The sequence below is a fragment of the Cydia splendana genome, chromosome 1 (assembly GCF_910591565.1).
Source record: "Cydia splendana chromosome 1, ilCydSple1.2, whole genome shotgun sequence".
Lineage (NCBI taxonomy): Eukaryota > Metazoa > Arthropoda > Insecta > Lepidoptera > Tortricidae > Cydia > Cydia splendana.
Window position 1 is genome coordinate 27353885 of NC_085960.1, and position 17105 is coordinate 27370989.

General features: G+C 36.0%; 1 protein-coding gene across 1 annotated transcript in view; it reads left to right on the forward strand.

Annotated features, from left to right (window-relative positions):
- Positions 1 to 9369: 9369 nt before the first annotated feature.
- Positions 9370 to 17105, forward strand: part of LOC134797588 (acyl-CoA Delta-9 desaturase) — a 57460-nt gene continuing 49724 nt past the window's right edge. Inside the window, exon 1 of the mRNA XM_063769877.1 lies at positions 9370 to 9655. The gene's annotated coding sequence lies outside the window, so the exon portion shown is untranslated. The remainder of the gene's footprint in view (positions 9656 to 17105) is intronic.

A 17105-nucleotide genomic window follows, 5' to 3' on the forward strand; every position in this document is an offset into this window, starting at 1 on the left:
GTAATTAATGTGTAACTGTGAATTAGTTTTTTAAACGTTTGTCTTGTATAGATAAATAAAGTTTAATTTAATACATTAGATTTGTTTTATTTTACTATGTTTCTACATGAATAACTTAAAATTAATGCCGTTAAAATAATTTTCACCGTTGGTTAAAATTCTCCCACATTTCAAAGTTTGAGAACCTGTAAACAGCATGATGACGTAGGCGCGTGTCAGTTAGGTCATACGCGAATCTCGGAATGGAGTACCAGGCGGAGTATATTATTATACCATGGTCGCCACTGAACCGACCATTCACGACCTCTAGGTAAATTCAAATTTTGCGCGAAAATGTAAAACTGACATCTGTGGGCGCAGCACGGTTCCATTTTTATCGTCTATCACTATGCGCGTCCCTTTCGCACTTACATACTTGTTAGAACGTGACAGGCATGGTGACAAGGGATAAAAACGCGACCGTGCTACGCCGCCAGATAAACTTTTATGTACAGCGTATTGCACACTGGGCGTTTAGCTCTGAATTTAATTTCTAAAGTTTGGGCAGTTATGCTAAGTGTCACTTTGTACAATGTATTGCACATTGGGCGGCACGAGGATACGAAGGAAAAAGAAGACAGCCGATTTTGTTTAGCACTGGGGCCCAAAACAAACTGAAGTGTAGGTACTTACCTAAGATTTGATTGAACCTCTATTTAATTGTCATAATCTCTAGGTAACGACGGTAAAGACAGAATCACGAAATAAAATGAGAATGTTGAGAAATCCTGCAGAGAAAACATGAATCTGGCAAGAACGGTTTAAAAAAAAATGCACATACTTACCTACTAATCAATAATCATACTTACTTCCGTAAAATAAGTCCCGATTTTTTTTCTGAAATTGGTTAAAGAAACATCGTATTCGAATTGTTTACTCATGTCATAATCTCTAGGTAACGACGGTAAAGACAGAATCACGAAATAAAATGAGAATGTTGAGAAATCCTGCAGAGAAAACATGAATCTGGCAAGAACGGTTTAAAAAAAATGCACATACTTACCTACTAATCAATAATCATACTTACTTCCGTAAAATAAGTCCCGATTTTTTTTCTGAAATTGGTTAAAGAAACATCGTATTCGAATTGTTTACTCATAATATAATATAAAGTAATATTTTGAACTTGTTCTTAGTTCATTAGTACATTTTTTTACACCCAATCTACTTCCGTAATAAAATTCGTACCTGTTTTACATAATAAATAGTAAGAAGAATAAGAATAATATTTATTTGAAATAGTCTGTATGATAAATGCGACAGCCCCAAAATCCACGATCTCCTTTGCGGTTTTCCCTATATTTGCATTTTGTGATAAACAGCGGGATTCACTTGCGCATTCTTTGAGATTTTTTCTCCGGCTTTTTCACTTATATTAATACATCGTGCTGTGCTTTATACATAGTCAATATCAAATAGATACTGACGGCTAAAGTGGCTATATAATATAAACCGGGTGGGCCAGGGCCAGGACCCAGGGACAGGGGTGATACTGGTAACAGGAGCAATAAATTAAACTGTAGGCTGTACTTCTCAAACTGACCAACATCTGGAGGGGTATTCGACAAGAGACGTTTGACGTAACGTTTTGATCTCCCGTTGATGTGGGATAAAACATAAATTCTCGAATACGTACAGTGTCAAAAGGAGGATGGGCAAATTTGTATGGACACTGGCCTATGAACCAATAATATATAAGCGACATACCATTGGAAAGTTTACTTAATATACTTACTCAATTTTTTTGTATAGCGAGACTTGCCAATTCGCTGTTTAAAAAAAAATGACACAAAAAAACATAAGAAAACACAGGAACTTAGTATCGAAAAAAACTATACAGTCACGTTTAAACTCACACTACTTTTTGCGGTGATAACTTTTTTCACACAAAGATTTGGGACTATCTCCCATAGTAAAAGTATTAGAACTTAGAATAAAGTCCAGTGACATATTGCTTGTCCTTATTGGTCATATAGGCCAATTTGCCCACCCTCCTTTGACAATTAATTAGGTAGCAATCCACAGTTAGGTGACAACCAAACCAAACCGAACCACCAAATGATATTATCCACAGTTGATCGAATCAACATGCAAATGATTTGACGTGGATGCGAAATCTGACAGTTGTACATGTCGAATTGGGACCCCGTTCAGCGTCTCTTAAAAATAATATGTTTTTATTTTTGGTTTAGTTTTTGCTAATTCATTGGTGTAGGATGCAATTCGGTAGTGCTGCTCATGCACTGTGCAGCATTTTACAAATGTAAAATTGCACCGGAATGGTGTCCTCGCGCACTCCATAATCGCTTCATAATACACTATGATACGAACACTTATTAACAATTAACTACTAAAAACATAGCTTTCGATCTATATCTATATTTTCTAATTTCAGCTACGGGCGCCTGCAAATACTTTCCCAGCAAAACTTCTAATCTTAATGTTTGCCAAGTGGCAACGATTGCTTTGTAAGTTTCTTTTTTTTCTGGTGAGTTTGACCTCCGTAACTTAGTGTTAGTAGGTAATTATTTATCGTGTAGATACTTCCAAAGCCCACGTAGCTATCTTGGCCTGTGATATGATAATATTTCAACATGAACATTTCAATGTAAGTCATCACTCATCACTCGAACAAATGCTTTAAAACTGTAAAACAGGTCAACAAGGAAATTATTGTATGTTTTTTGAGCAAATCTCGGTCTCCCAGATATTCATAGTATAAATTATAGCATTTGCCAAAAACTATTTCCTGTCAAGTATAATACCCTATAGGCCTATTATTATGTACTAGTACCTATATTTAATTTAAAATACTCGAACATCCTTTTTTGCTAACAAGATGACCAGAATAGCAAGAACACTCACAAATTGCTTTTTGGCCTTCTAGGTTTTTGTAGCTCCAGAACCCCTTGGTCATAATTTAAATTTAATGAATAAAATATAATGTCCTAAACAATACGTTTACTTACCCAATTTCATTTAAATTAGAACAAATTTACTAGAGTTATTGCGTAACAATCTATCCTCTGATAGCTCAGTTAATAAAAAACATCGAAATACCGGGGCGTGCCTTATTAGCCAGCTGTGTTTTCCAAATTGAATGTAAGAACTTCGCTTCGCTTTCGCTCGCTCGTTAGACTACATATATACATATAAACAAAGTTATCGATCTTCCTGTACATATATTCCATACCTACAATTTACTTTACATATTTACTTGTCCCAGGCTTTTTGAATGGTTTCCGACAGTGATAAATAAGATATTAGGGCGCTTTCAGTGACCTTCAGATCTACGAAATCAATAAGCACACCATTAGGACTAATTTAAAGTCTTGTATTGGTAAAGCCCCTGCTACACGGTCGCCGACAAGCCTTCAGACCGCGTGGCCTTGGTCCGTCCCGGACTGTGTGGACAGTTGTTTCCAACAAAATTTGACCAAAACTGACCAAGCACAGACCAAGGTCAGACGGTTAGAAGGCTTGTCGGCGACCGTGTAGCAAGGGTTTAAGTTAGTATTTAGGTTTTGTAAACTTTTGTATTAGGTATTCATAATCAAGTAAGGTTTACTCGGCTAATTCCGAATGTCGAAAACTGTCGGATAATTCCGAAAAGAGACTTTTATTATGATGGAATTAAGGGTGATTTTCATCTGAATTTCGGAATTATCCGACAGTTTTCGACATTCGGAATTAGCCGAGTAAACCTTACCTTTATTTGTTTAGTATGCATGTTTTTAGAGTCACCATAGTCGGTCTCTCTCTATAAAGTCATTGCATACTGAACTTGCCTCAGCTACGAATCATGGTATAATAATATACTCCGCCTGGTACTCCATTCCCGTCTTTTCTAGGTCACCTAAGTGACACAAGCCTACGTCATCATGCGACAGCGCTATATGATAATATGCGATAGCGCTATATATAGCGGCCATGTTATTGTGACGTAGGCCTGTGTCACTCTGGGAATAGAAGACCATGTTTTATTAGACTATGCTACGAATATACCACAGTAGGTCAATACAACTATGTATACTACGACTAGTGGAGCGTTCGGATTTATCGGGTATTTTTATGGAATAAAACAAACAATATAATGTAATTAAATGTGTATTTATCTGTAAACGTAATATTCATTATACCTTCCTAAAAATCCAATATTTTAGTTTGTCGAGTAGTATTTATAGTTCGTTTTTTTTAGCATTAGAAATAAGGTAGACAATCTTGATGTGTCTTTTAATTGTAAACCACATTTTAAAAATATGTTACGGCAAATATGTAACAATTATTAATGTAATACGATCATTTATATTCTTCTGCTTTCATAAGTAATAGTTACTGATTTTTGAAAAGCGTTTTTCTATTAATAGACATGTCAAGATCGCTTACCTTCTTTCAAGTTCTTTCTAATGCTAAAAAAAACGAACTAATTATAATGACAAATAGCAGGAGATCTAAGGTCCACCACCTTGCATTTTGGAGACAAAGTAAACCGCTTGGAACAGGTGTTCCTGGGGGTGATCTGAGCTGATTAAGCCCGGTTGCCAAGAGGTTCCCCCCAGCAGGTGGGCAGGGGAGGGGGGGTAAAAGTGCCTCCGGCGCGCCTCACTCTAAGCTTTATATCTGCATACATCTCTCAACTATATCAAGTTTGGTGTCTTTTTCGTGTAATTCGAGGATGAAGAATTCAGTTCTGTGACTAAATTTTCACTCACCCATACAAAAAAATCGAGAAATTCAAAATTCAAAAAAAATCTTTTAATTTTTTTTTTCGTAAATCCTCTAAAAAATTTAAACTATGAGGATTTGCTCTAGAAAAAAAATACCTGTGAATAGCCCAGTTATCCTACTATACAGAATAGTAAACTTGTCAAACATTTTATTTTCATAACTCTGTTAAAAAAAATGTTTATTGTCGCGCGGCGTACCTGCTTTGTAAGAGCGGTATGCAGCGTTTAGGATTTTTAAGTATGTTTAGATGATTTCTGATAAGTTGTTATTCTTCTGGTCGTAGATTACATTAATAAATTACTTCTGGAAGTGATATATATGTCGTCGTCAGATCGTATAATCCGCCGTATTACATTACGGCTAGCCGTTATCAAAAACAGGGGCGTTTTGAAATGCGGCGGTTCGACGATTAGCCGGATTGTCATTGCGATACGTTCTTCAATAAGGCGGCCAACGTTTAGCCGCATCGTACTACTATTTTAGATTGTAGAGTGACCAGTTCTTTCGGTCGCCTACGTAACCGGAGTTTGACAATGTTTGCAATTTAGTTTATTTTTACCATGGTCCCACCGCACTACATGTGTTTCTTTTCCAAAACATTTCCTTCACAACTTAAATAGACGGAGCCCCGCAAGCGGGGCTCCTATTTCTGGGCGGTTTGCCCTTCGGGCATCTGAAGCTACCTAACGAACCTAACCTACTTACCTATACCTACGCTTTTTTCCCCAAAGTGTAATGTTTTCACGGACGTCTCACTAAATCAATAGGTAGGTAGGTTAGGTTCGTTAGGTAGCTTCAGATGCCCGAAGGGCAAACCGCTCAGAAATAGGAGCCCCGCGAAAGCCCCGCGAAGCGGGGCTCCGTCTAGTTAAGTTGCGAAAGAAATGTTTTTTGAAAAGAAACAGTCCGACGAACTCCAGATTTGATGGACACCCCAGCGTTAGTCAGGCAGCGCCACGGGTGTTAAAAATGGGAACTAAAAACTGTCAAAGCGGCGGCTAATGACTCGCTGTATTACATTACGGCTAGCCGTGTTGAAGAACGTATGGCGCCGAATACATTCCGGCGGATTCTCATTCAGCCGCATTCAATCCGGCTAATCGTTAAACCGCCGCATTTCAAAACGCCCCTGTTTTTGAAAACGGCTAGCCGTAATGTAATACGGCGGATTATACGATCCGACTGCGACATATATACAAATATAAATTAAATATATAAATAAAGATGTTGGGAAAACTTTCGAACTTTAAAATAAAAAGCTTTGTCTCGCATTTTTCGTAAAAGCATTTGCGAAGCGAGTGAAGAAGTGGGCGGGGGACGGCGTTCGGATTACAGAAGGGTTCGGATTAGAAGTGGTTCGGATTAAAGAGGTCCTGCTCTGGTACTGCTGTATTGCCAATTTTTTTATTAGTTAACTATTGTAAAATACTATGCAGTAAAATATTTGAACTAACTATATCATTAAGCACATCACATTAGATACGCGTCATTGTTTTTAAAAGTATACAGTCCAGAAAGTAACATACTGTTATATACTTACTCATAATTATTTTGCTTAAAACTAAAATGTAGGTGGAGCATTGATAGCAATATTACTATATAAAAATTTGAATAATAGTAAAACATTGTCACTCGTAATTGACTCTTTAACATAGATCTAGTAATATCCTAAATCTTTTAGTGTGTAAGTTTGTGCAGTGTATTTTGGTTGAATAAACTGTTTGGGTTGTTTTCAAGAGTTTTCTTCGAAACTCCAACGGAGGCTGCCCTATAACAATACGATCAATTCGAACATACACTGACATCAGAATGCTATACCTACTTAATTCATTTAGTTATCGTGCTTTTCGCCCGTACTTGTCCGTACATGTATAGGCGCGAGCGAGATGCACGATAACCGAATGACATCATTTAGTATCAGTCTAATTCATACGTAAACTTACATTAAAAAGTCGGCAACGTAAATTTCGTAATGGTTTTACTATGCAACAACATTATGCATTTCTTAAGGCTTGAGAGGAGTCGAAGATAAAAAACTATGTTAATTATAATGTGTAGTGTGTAGTGTGAAGTGTGTCAAACACGTGCGGTGCCGCTGTTACGTGGTCAGGCAGTGATCCTATAGTAGAGTTCGCGTGGGCCGACCGCGCCTCGCCGCCGCCTGGTGACGCATCGCCATACATGGAACCGTTTTCCCTGGATACGTCTCGAGACACGGTCAAGGTCACGGGGTTACCTGTTTGCATGTAAATATACAATCACCTGCAATAATATGTAAAAAATGTATGTAATGTATAAAAAAAAGTCCTATAATATTTATTATTATTATTTATATTTAATATGTCACACAGCGAAGGCCGCAAAAATATCTGACACGTCTTATTTGTAGAGCCATAAGAGCGTGTCGCATATTTCTGCGGCTTCTAATTTTTAGTTACGAATAAGTAACGTAGTCCGAATAAAACTTTCCTTAGAATAAAATGGTAAGATTTCAAGTCAAGTTAAATTAATAATTAGGAGTGTAAGACGTGCGCGTATGATAACGTGTTTAGAGGTAGTGATGCTCAGCAGTATGGGGATTAAAGATGTGTCGCGTCGCGTGGACCGCGCCCCGCTGCCGCCGTGGTGACGCAAGCTCTCCGACTTGAAACAGTTTTCTCAGGATATGTCCCGAGATATCGTCAAGTCTATCTGTGTCTGTGTAGTCTGTTGTATGTTCTGAGGTATGTAATGACATAGGTGTACAAAATTTGATCTTGAATAACATAGGGAATACAATTTTAAGGGTAATTTTCAAAACTGAGAAATTGCAGGAATTTTATTAACATATCTGTGTATAAAAAATAAATACGAGTACTTAATAAAATTAATATACTAACCCGTGCGTGGGCCTTTTTTTGATAATCAAGTTTTTGAAGTGATAACTTCTTTAGCGGCGCTGAGCACTTTTTGAGGTGGGGAAAAAATGATAAACTCGAGACAGCGTAACGCGTAACGCGTAACGCGCTGACGTTATGTGTGACAGACAATGTTATTCACCAAAGAACTTTAGTCATAACGTATCATAATCAGGTCAATTATTTAAAACTGGACTTTTATGTTAAGCAATAAAGCTCAATGTTCAAGATTAGAACATTGAGCTTTATTGCTTAACATAAAAGTCCAGTACGGGCTGAAGTACGAGGATCTCACAGTTACATTCTAACTTTATATCACTCCAATATAATTCAATTAAGCTACATCTTGATGAAATCGCTAGTAAAAGTGAACTCTAGTACTGGTGAATAAAACTCAAAATATCATGAACAAATATATTTAGATGCGAGGTCTGCAAGGTAACTTTACAATTTCTATTCGAATTTTAAACAATTAACGCTACAAATTTAAGCTCACAGGCCAGCAATTTCGGAACTAAAGTTTTTCAATAGAAAGGAGGATGGGTCAATTATACATAGTGCTGCAGACATTTGCGACTAGTCATTGAGTTTTCACTTCTGTCGGCACTCCCGGAGTGCAACCCGTTGTTTTTTTTTTGTTGAGTAACCGATCGACCTTGGTTAGATAAGCTTGGGTGAGATTGCTATAACACACATCAGCATAATCCAGGGTGGGTAAAATGAAATTTGGGATAATAAATGTTACAAGTAAAATAAATGTTGATGATGATGAATATCTTTTTACAATTTGCTAATCGATCGTATTTTTGTAAGGACAAAATATAGACGATATGTAAAAGGTTTAAGTATTCCTACACTTAACATACCTACGTACCTACTCGGTGCTCTAACCAGCTATGTGAGAGTAACAAGGTAATTGCTATATGTAGGTAAGTACCTACATATAGCAATAAATAGGTAAGTACCTATTTATCATAAAATATTCCTTTTTAATATATTAAGGTACCTTACCTACGTAATATCAAAGAGAATTGAGTATCATAGATCTTTGGCATGGTATAATAATATACTCCGCCTGGTACTCTCTTCCCGTCTTTTCTAGGTCATCTAACTGACACGAGCCTACGTCATCATGCGACAGCGCTATATGATAATATGCGATAGCGCTATATATAGCGGCCATGTTGTTGTGACGTAGGCCCGTGTCACTCTGGGAAGAGAAGACCATGTTTTATTAGACTATGGATCTTTGGTAATGTATTTTAGACGTAACGAGGAGGCATATTCATATGTTGATTATTGTGACATCAATATAATATTGATCTATTTTCTGCTTTCAGGCATCAATAAATAAGTGCGAATAATATACACTGAGTGTAATGTCAAATCAATGTCATGTTTTCAATAGGTATCTGAAAACGTCTTGCGGTCGAATTATGTCCGGCGAAAAATCCAAGGCCGCGGCGCTATTTCTAGACAGCTCTACAATTTACACGTTTTGTTTCAGTGAATTGGGAATGATAATTAGGTTAGCCTATTGTTAGGTCTGTGGTATAAATACTAAAAAATGTGATTTATAGGAACTTCGTATCTAAAGACTAATTTTGTTACCGGATGAAAACGTTGCATTTTTACAATGCACGCATTTTTAACCTAAAAACCACATCTTTTTAATATCACATCTTTCTACGTGGGTGAATTTACCGCATATCCGAAGACGTATCCTTGATTTAGAGTCGCGTGTCGTAGGTTGAATAGCTAGGTTTATCGCATAGTGATGTTTGTACGGCTCCGACCCCATCCCATCAGTTCGACGGTGCACGGCACGAGTAACTAACAAACCGACTCAGTCCACCATAGTGCGTCGCGAGCGCTGGTTCGACCATCACGCCGCACCGCCAAAGCCCCACCGCGCGAGCTGTGCAAACACATATACACCATAGTGAATGTCACACGACTCGACTAGTGTATTCCGCCCGTTAAAACATTTCGTAAGTAAACCATGAGGATTTCCTAACTCGTTGCTTATAATATGTTGTGCTGTAACATGTCTGGGTGACATTCGGCATTTCTAAATTTTGTTTATGCCGGCTCCAAGGCTAAGTAAACAACGATGGTGTCATAGGTACTTACGTCATAATACAAAGATACTTCCTATTTTATTGATATTATATTATAAGTTGCAAATACCCGTAAATTACTAGGTGTTTATTTTAGTAACTAGGTTATTTTCGAAGCTTTTCCCTTAAAATGTAAGATTAGTGTCAAATTAAGAGAGTTCCTGCGCATGTTTCATTTTGGTAGGTAGGCAACTAGTTTTTTGCCTACATTTTTTGTGCCATAGGTACCTATATTATTTTATCTTTAGCACCCCAACTTACTAGAATCGGCCTAAGCTAAGTTGGCAGTGATTATGTTAGCCCAGACGCTGCAAGTGTTGTTTTAAACGTCAAACTTCTATAAAATTATGACGTTTACTTAACACTTGCACCGTCTGGGCTATCAAAATCACTGCCAACTCATCTTGTTCTGACTCTACCTATTTTAATGTGAAACCACCACTAAGGCTTCTATTATGGATTCTAGCAATAGGTCACTAGAAGTTTCGACTGGAGGCGAATCAACCAATATTGTTTCGAGAAGATTTTACCAACACATTTGACATTTCGCTGGCTCAATATTACAAAGTTCTATGTTTCATTTTCAAGATAGTTGAAATTCGACTTAATGTCACTATGACAAAAGTTCAAATTTCAGTTCGATAAAAGAAACATAGAAATATTATTCCAGCGATTTGACTATACATATTTGGGCAATCTAACAATTACTTTTTATTAGATAAGCTTTACTATACTTAGATGACTACATACTCCATGCTACATGCTCCTCGCGTTTGCTCTTTCAAATTGATTCAAACAATTTTCACTGTAATGTTTCAGTCAGTCGAGTCGTTGGATTTTGATATGATTTTGTAAAATATTCAAGATATAAAAGAGTGTATGTACTTACACGGTTTCTGTACAAAGTCCGTAGTCATGTGATGTGATGTCATTTAAAATAGAGTTTCAAGCGATTCCAATTAGACCAGATTGTGATACGTTTCGAAATAAATTGGTCGCAGTGTCGTATTTTGCGCCACTAGAGAGCCCAATGGGGCACTATTCGGCATTTATAACGTGACATCATCATGATATTGTTGGTTATGTTTGCTTCCCATCAGTCTTATTTAACGAAGTACTTAATTCAAGACGAAAAGTTGGAACGATTTGTTAGTATTTACTAAACATTTGTAAAGAGGGATGTAATAAGTCGAATTGAATAGAACCAAACAACACAAAATATTAATATGAATGTCCGCCCGTGTCCGTGTGACGTTCTGACGTTACATGTCCGTCTTTGGATCACAGATTTACATATGTGTACGAAATTTCAACTTACCTAATTGGTCCGGTAGTTTCAGAGCAAATAGGATGTGACTGACGGACACACAGGCTCACGAGTGATCATATAAGGGTTCCGATTTTTTCGTTTGAGGTACGGAACCCTAAAAAGTGACGTGTCACTTATTATCGGTATATATTAAATGTGTACTCTGTGTTAAGTAAATAGTACAAGTCCTAAATCGTCTTAGCGATAGTGTAAATAAAACTCCGTAAAAAATTGATGATGGCGTGCCACTGATGTACTCAATTACTTTTATGACATTTATGTGGAACTCCCCCGCATTTGGAATTCATGGTTTTCTTTCAAGGGTACCGAAAGGCAACGATTTTTTACGATGGGCGTGTAAATTGCGGCTGTAAATGTCAAGTGTACCGGAAATGGGGCTCTGAGAACCAAGGGGCTATTTGGCAAAGAAAAATTATAAGTTTTGAACCCATATATTTCTTATAATGGCCATGGTAGAAAGTATAGTCAAATGAAATGTTGCTTAATGGTCTTAACGACGCCGAGGAAGGATTTCACACACATGCTTAAATTTTTTTGATTGATTTATTGGAACATCAGTGCAATTGAATCTGGTACAACTTCGATTCAACTGATCTGCATTAGCGAATCGCACCAAACACCCAGTCTGTTTTGGGACCAGCAACAACTCGCTACGCAGTACCTAGTACAATTTATTGAATACTCCTGCACAAACAAGCTTCAGAGCGGATTAAACTGGTACCTATCCTGAATTAGATGTAGGTAGTTATCTAACAACAAATAAAAAAAAATTGGCCAAGCCTGACTCACAATTCCGGTGATGTGCTCCGTTCCATTGTACGTATCTTTATGACGGGTTAAATTTTAGGCATTTGCCTGGCTAGAGGTAGCTGCCTGCAAATCAAAACTTGGAAGGACAAATGCAATAGTCCTCGGTCAAAATAAAGATTTAAATCAATTAAATTGGTAACGAAAACACTGGTTTAAGAAAAGCAAGCTAATGTACGAAAAACAAGGCAATGTACCTATATATTGGGTTTATCCTGTAAAAGTGTAAATATATAGATAACTCATCTTCTAACTCTTTAGGACTGATGCTTACAGTTCACTGCCGTTAGCCACCAGGAACGAGAAAGTCATGATTCAAATTAGGAATTAAGGTATTGGCAGGCATATTCATTTAATAATGACCCCCAAATCCTCAGACCTGATACTGCAGGGAGGGTTACTTCGGTCCATAACTACAATTTTCGATATTGTGCTATATTAAAGTGAAAAAGGAAGTCTAGGATGGTAAAGGATTTTGAATAATGATGTCTCTTAAAAATAACCAGCGCCGCAGCGCCAAATACAAACCTTGTTCTTATAAAATTAAGTCGGTTAATAAAGGGGTAATATAACCTCATGAAATACACACACACGAACGACAGTTTACTCTATAATGATATTAATGATAATCCTGCGAGATACTTAAGTAGTTTGGCGCGATCTACAGGATGGTCCAAACCTTGACGTCCAAACAAAGTTAAAAGTTTAAAAAATCATAACTCGAAAACTACGAAAAATCGGCTAACGTAGATATATTCTAATAGCCCGCGACGTGATGAATCTAAAAAAATTTGGACGTCAAGGTTTGGACCATCCTGTATACAATGTAGCATAATGTTTTGCCTCCCTAAATCGTTCGGTCACTAACAAATTTAGGGTAAAGACAGGATGATTATGACTTTAAATTCAATTTTATTAGCCCTATTGCGACTTTTGCATGTGTCAATTATCATAGATGACAATAAAGTTCAAGATGACAACAAATGACGCACTGACGCTTCCACGCACGTGTGTTTAAGGATAACTGGTATTTTTAATGGGGAATTTAAGGTATAGTCCCCGCTGAAAAATATCCATTATCCTTATACATCTTGGAGGCCCAATAAGGCAAAGTCAGACAGCTGCTATCGTTGCTCGTGGAGTTTTCTTTTTTATAAATTTATTAATAAATTATAATTTCGTTAAATTTAATGTACCTAACTAATATGTACCGATTTTCTATAACGAAACGATAGCGACCCATACAACTAAGTTAACGCTGTACAACAATAACATTGACAAATTAAGTACCTAATCTTTTCCGGCCATTGATTGACTGATCGATTACGCATTACCGCATTAAATATGCCAATTATATTTTATTTTAATATGAAGTTAAGGATGAATATATTTACAATAGGTATTATACTATTAGAAAAAAACTATGCATGCAAGACTTATAAAGAGCGCAAATTAGCAGACCTTGACGACTTCAGTACGCCGTATTGTTTTAAAATGATGTCACGAGCACAAGCGGGCGGCGGAACACCAACTGTGTGCAATTTACTTACAATTTGCTTCATTTTGGTTAGGAAATAATAATAGTAATCTAAGTATCTGTTCCTGATGTTACAAACTGTCCAACCCAGAAAGATGTTACCAAAAAAGTTTCTTGAAATATAATTTGCACTGATCTCTAGAACAACTTGTTGATCCAAATATACGTCGTCAGCTATACTTAAGATTACCTACTTAATTTAATGGCTGCAATTTAAACTTTTTGTCAACAACCTATACCTATTCGTATCGATAAACTGGCGCTTTTCATCTGGTATTTTCTTAAATGACACATTTAGAATACAAAAGTTGGCTATAAATGTTTTAACATACCTAATATATTTATATCCCCTTTGGGGCGATAAACTATTAGGTATTAAGTTGTAGCGATGACAACTTTAAGTTACATTTAAATTTCAAATTTGATTGATATATGTACCTATAATACCTACGGCCCGCTGCAGGCCGCCTGTGGTATTAATTATTTAAAAATATTCACTTAGATATTTTGGATCTTACACTTCGTTTTTACTATGAAGGCCATCATAATCAAGGTATTGTTTGAGTTTAAATTCCTACCTGATTGTGCCTTTTGGATCCGAACTTGAACCAATGAGTTTCTAAGATATTTTGTAGGAATTATCATTTTATATTACGTGCTCATCGGCAAAGACACCTAGTTCGAAAAAAATCTAAAAGTTACTTTAGTTAAACGTAGTGATTAGTGATGTATATACCTGTTTAACAAAACTCAGGAGTATGAGTAGCATAGTCCTTTTTATAAAAGAAACATCACAAAAACTGCTTCAGAAAATTGTGATTAAGATTGCTCAACTATTTTCAAGTCGGCCTTGTGGCGATTGGTCGAATAACGCAAGATTTCTCTTGATAGTGTTTTCCACTATGACCCTTCGGTCAATGACAGTTAATATTACTCTATTCAGTACATTCATATTGAGGCCACCGATGTCAGCATCACAATATTATGTCAATGATTAATGCAATGGTACAATTAAAACATAACATAGGACATGCAAACACGGAAAGCATATCTGCAGCGATAGTTTTAAACAACCATTTTAAACTTTTAAAGAAGCATTCATATTATGAAACTTTTGTATTTATTTATTCATGTAGGGTAACTGCTATAGTTATTGGCCCTTCCACAGTAATTGGCCACCACTTGGACATTTTTAACAATAAGACGTCTACGGACTTGTACGGAGTGGCCAATAACTATAGCAGTCACCTTATTGGGCATGTTATAATGTATAATTACCATCGTTACCTATAAATTTTAATTAGGTACTTTTTTAGGTTAGCTGGCAAAATATCCCTTATATCAATAAGTTCATCTTTGTACTTTCAATTATATATTTGCTGTAACCTATCTTTATTTCGGACAAAAAAGTGTTTATTACTTACTTATTTTATAGCGCGTTAAATAAATTAAACAGGATAAATTGACATCAACTTTTACGGAGCTACCTAACTAATTACGTGATTGGTTTTTTTACTCCATTAGTAATAGTAATAAGTAGGTAACTAACAATTTTATGGTAAATTACATTGATTTAGTACTCTCTATTCAAACAAAAACAAAGTGCCTTCTTAGATTTATAAGAACAGTTGCATTTGAATCTTTAAAAAAAATCTCTTTTGGAGTATAACGATAATGCATTCAGCGACAGCCCGGTCTTAACATGGGTCCATGGGTCATGGGTGAAGTAAGTGTGGTAGCTTGTGGATGTTATAAGAAAAAGAAATTAGAAAGCGTTAGTTAGTTAGTTACGCGTAGTTTTACTGGGCATTTTCCGCAAATCGCAAATCTTCCACGAAAGCTAGCAAGGTCTTCAAGTTGCTAACTGCCGCCTACAGTGTGCACGGATTCCCTAGGTATTTGCTCCTGTATACTTACGTCTACCTGTTTATAGTACAATCGAGCAGAATATGTTTTGTTGTGTCCTCTTCTTACATTCACGGAAGCGTTAAATTAAAAAGTTCTTGTGAATACAACGAGAAATAAACATAATATCGCCAATGGTGAACGTACATCTTACTGTCTCTTGTTTAGTTTTTCTTAATCAAACGCTTTTTGTTCTCAACAATCTCGCTAGTTAAATTATAACCTTACGGTATGAAGAATACAAACTAACCTAACCTACCTACGTTAGATTGTAAACTAACGAGTGAAGAATCTTACAATGTCACATGCATACAACACAATTCTATGAAATTTCAAGAAATAGGTAACAAACATCTAAATTTATCATTGTTTTCTCTTTTAAATCACAATAGATAGTTTTAGAAAGATTGATTGCCTAATATTAAATTAATCATTGACTCACTAGCAGATGTTGGCTGAAGTGTTTTACGACCCAGGATGGCGCAAAGATAATGAATAGTGAAGTGTTAAAATTAATACAGAATTACAAATTAATCCGAAATGGCTGATGATGTCATGTATTACGTAATTTCTTCCTCTAATAATTTTGCCTCAGAGGTGTAAAGTATATAAATATGTACGATTGTACATTTGTTGTTGTTTAGTGTGTTTTACGTATTAAATAGCACAAGAATAAAATGTCATAGTTAATGATGTCATACGAATATTTCTGAAATCGATTTAGTTTTAGAGATACCTAATGATAACTCTTGTGAAAAATATTTCTGTAATAACTCAGTTAATAACGCCTTTTTATCTTGGTTTAGACATACCTAAGTAACCTATTTTTTGCTTACCACTAAATCGGCCAATTCGAACTTTAAAAAACCCATCATAATCTGTTATTATCAAACCACGATTAAATATGATTTAGCACATACATCACTTTTGAATAATAATGTGTGCAGATCAATGAAAACAGGTAATTCTAAAAGTAAGTACAGGAAAATTATTAAAACATAATGGTATTGAGAAATACCTACCTTGGTAAAATTAATCGCCCATGTATAATATTTTACCGCATTCACGCACATCGTCGTATAATATTATATAAAAACATTATACTATTTATACCTACCTAATTGAAAGGCACACCGACTTGACTCGACTTGATAACGCGAAAAATGTGTGTTAGGTTTATTTTTATAAATAAAACACATGACATTATATTTGGTTATGCGATAAGATTGATTAAGAAGAAGCGTTGAAATAAGTAGTGACTGTTTACGCTGAATCATGTTTTCTAAATCGATTACCTGTAAATGTATTATCTGCAGTATATGCACTTAAAAAGATAGCATTGTATGACTGAGTCATGAATATTGTAAATTAATCAAAACGTCATAGATAAATACAAGCACTCTTATGCCAACTATCTTTCCGTATACAAAATATTTACAAGCAAATTAACTAAAGAAAGGACGCTTAGCACGAGGAATTTCGTTTATTAAGCCGCGTGTTTCTGTCTCTATCGCCCGCGAATAATTAATACTGCGGAGTGCGGTCCCGCTCGCACAGTAGCATTGACCGTTGGCATCGCTGGTCTACAATACCTATAATTACGCCCGTGCGATAGAGATAGAAACAGGCGGGTCAATGTACTAAATTCCTCATGCTATGCGGACTTTTTTATTTCTTTTATACTTGCAATAAATAACAAAATGAAGTAATCTTAAAAAAATTCAAACTAGGTAAACCTGAAA